The 3371-nt window shown below is 41.4% G+C and overlaps 1 long non-coding RNA gene across 1 annotated transcript; it reads right to left on the reverse strand.

Annotated features, from left to right (window-relative positions):
- Positions 1 to 1441: 1441 nt before the first annotated feature.
- LOC122190538 lies at positions 1442 to 3352 on the reverse strand. Its single transcript, XR_006182168.1, has 2 exons — positions 2477 to 3352; positions 1442 to 1848 (listed from the first exon to the last, which is right to left on the reverse strand). It is a non-coding gene; the product is annotated as an uncharacterized LOC122190538 (long non-coding RNA).
- Positions 3353 to 3371: the final 19 nt, after the last annotated feature.

A 3371-nucleotide genomic window follows, 5' to 3' on the forward strand; every position in this document is an offset into this window, starting at 1 on the left:
AGAAGTCTAGAAAGCAGAACCTATGAATACACACTGAAAGACCTGGCTTTGTTTAGACTAGAAAAGAGAAACCTGAGGGGAGACATAGGAACAATCTGGAAATACACAGAAGGCTGCTGCTAAGAGAAAATAAGTTACTCCCTGTGCCTAATGGATTAAGACAGAAATTAATAGGCTTAAATTGGACCAGGTGAGTTTCCTACCTGAGGATGCTGTGGAATCCAGATTCCCAGGAACACTGCAAACATTTAGAAGTAGCTGCACTGGGATAGAGGGCTTAGCTTTGGCAATAACACTTCTCAAGTCCTGACCTTTCTTCTGTGACTGGATGATAGTTTCAACCTAATTACCACAATATCTTTCAGTACTCCTATTAGAATGGACTCTTGCTCTGTAACAAACAAAGCAAAAGAAAACCATCAAATCACAAGGTCTCTCTTACATGAACAGAAGGAAGATGTGAGTCAATTTGTGGTTACTAGCTGAAACAGTGCAAATACTTTACTGAGCTTCATTTAACTTTGGTCAAAGCATAAAATTAATCCATATGCTTTTAAACAGAATTGGAACACATTACACTTTGTGTTAAGTCAATGTTGTTGCTGCTGTAATTCTGCTCAATGATGGGATAGCATTTACATCATCTTTGGTCCAATGGTTTTTTTTTTTCCAGAGACATTTGAATTTCATGAAAATATATGCAAAAAAGGACTTCAGTTAAACATCACAAAAATGTGTTTGTTAGAAGTATACTGTTATCCTTTGACAGTTATTAAAATGCCTGAGAGAGTCCACTCTCAGCAGCACACATGCTCAGAAAATTAAGAGTAATTACTGACACTTCACTGAAGTATAGAACTCCAAAGAGCAGAACCTACCTTAAGTGGTCATAGGAATACACTGGTAGGTAAAAGTTCAACTTAGACAACAAGATGAAAAGTAGTATCTGACAGAGCATCATTTTACTGTCCTTGAATAAAATTAATTCATTAAACCTCTAAGTATTTCAGGGGATCATAGAATTACAGAAGTTGGAGAAGACCTCCAAGATCATCCAGTCCAACCATTCACCTATCACCAATATTTCCCGCTAAACCATGCCCCTCAGTACAACATCTGAATGTTTCTAGAACATCTCCAAGGACAGCAGCCTCACCACCTCTCCAGGCAGCCTAGTCTAGTGCCTAAACACTCTTCTGGAGAGTCTTCTAGCTGCTCTGCCCCAAGCCTGTAGCATCACCTGGGGTTGCTGTGGCCAAAGTGCAGACCTGTAACTGGTCTTGTTGAACTTTATCCTGTTGGCCTCAGCCCAGCTATTCAGCCAGTCTAGATCCCTCCATGAGCCTTCCCATGCATAGGCAGATCAACGCTTAATGCTCAGTTGTGTGGCAAGAGGGCTCTGAGCTCCCCTGCATATGTGGCAGAAGAGGCACAGACTCCCTTGCTGGTGCAGAATGAAGGATCTTTATTGAAAGTGCTTACAACCTTTTATACCCGTGCAAGAACAACTGGTTACATGTGGGAGCCAGGTGCCTTGTGTGTGTTTACATCTGGCTTAAGTTACTAAGCTTTTTTACTCATTAGCATGATAATGACTTTCTTTATCCCACATCTCCCCCTTCTCTTCTTAGTAGAGAAAGAAGAAAAACGATGGGTTCTTTAGAGCACAAACAATAGTCCATATTAACCTAACCCAAGGATTCCAATTTTTGTGACTCCTTGGTGAGGCAGCTGACAAAGCGTCTTGTCGGTGAGAGTCCAAACCACTGACGAAAGTACTGTGTTCATGTTACAGCAAATGATGATATGGCCAGACTCATCATGCTGGTATCCATCTTGGACATACTCCTATTAAGACAAAAGCATAGCCTCAGTCCCACTTTATCACTGTAAATGATTAAAAAAAATTAAGAACATAGCATGCTTTAGCTACTCTTTCCTAAGGGGTCATACCTGCACTCCCCCTTTCTTGTATTTTTTTTTGTTTGTTTGTTTGTTTTTGTTTTTAAATAGGGAAATCTATTATTATTTAAATCACTGAAATTATATAATCAGAACCAGAATTAAGAAAGCCAGGCAGGTGCAGGTAAGACATTAGCCAGTCAAGATGGATTATACAACCAAATATGAGAAAAGCTTCCTATATTGATAATCTACTGCACATGAACACATCATTTTTACAGCAAATACTGTTCTCCAGTTTAGAATTCAGACATAGCACAACTTTCAAACATACTTTAAACATTGTTAGGCTTATCTTAGAATTTTCTGGAGCACTGAACAACTGCTAAAAGGTTAAGAAAAATACACTGCAACAATGCCAACAGCTGGAATAGTGCAACTCCAAACACCAGCATACATCTCAGCAGCAGCTTTTGCAGCTCCAGCTCCCACATACTGACTATCACCAAGCCTGGAGGTTTGATACTCCTTTTCTTGCGGTGGTGAATGAACCATAAACTCAGGCTCTGCAAACCTTGCTTCCAGTTGCTGAGATCCGATAGCTTCCACTCCAGCAGCTTTTGTTGCATCAGTTCCTTAGTAGTGGGATTCTTCAGAGCATGCAGTATTTTTCGAAGTCAGCATTCACATTTTCAATCACTAGCTGTTGAAACACAAGAGCTCTCTCCTGCTTGTTATCAACCTGTTTTTCCAACGAGTTCTTAAGCCTATCCACAAATGACATATATGGTTCTTGGGACTGTTGCTTAATACTAATAAAAGACTGCCTTTGCATTCCATCCTCAGCTACAGCTCAGACAGCATGCATAGCCAAATGCTTAATTTGCTGTAATCCCTCTGCAGCAATTAGCACCCATAGAGCTGGGGTGGAGAAACCACCCTCCCCATTAAGACATTAACATCTACAGCTCAAAGCAGATTTCTCTAAGGCTGCAACAAGTTTTCAGTTGCCTGTGTCAAACCCCTCCATTTGGATTCACACAAAATGTCTCACAGGTCACCATACAACAAAGCCTCCCACTGCTGCTCCTGTCCGGGGACCACAATGAAAGGGAAATCCCTCAACATATCAATGTCTCCCAATTTCTGGGCCTTCCAAAATCCCACGTATCATACAGAAAAAGGAGAAACAGATCCGTCCGGGGGCTGCCATGGCCAGGGGGCTTCTCTTTCAGCCCTTCCGTGCACTTTGGCCAGGGGGCTCTCTCCTGGGGCCACCGTAGGGATGTAAGTGCTAGAAATCTACATCTCATCTCAATCCCCTCAGTAATATATCTAAAACAAAATGTTGGCAGTAGGCAGTAACTTGCTTCCTCTAACCTCTCATCTTCTAGCCACATGTTGATTTCTCTACACCCTTGTTCTCTATCATAGCTTTCTATGACTGCTCTGAAAGCACTGGCTCCAAC

The sequence above is a fragment of the Lagopus leucura genome, unplaced genomic scaffold (genome assembly GCF_019238085.1).
Source record: "Lagopus leucura isolate 7727_CA_CO unplaced genomic scaffold, USGS_WTPT01 Super-Scaffold_73, whole genome shotgun sequence".
In the NCBI taxonomy this organism is placed as follows: Eukaryota; Metazoa; Chordata; class Aves; order Galliformes; family Phasianidae; genus Lagopus; species Lagopus leucura.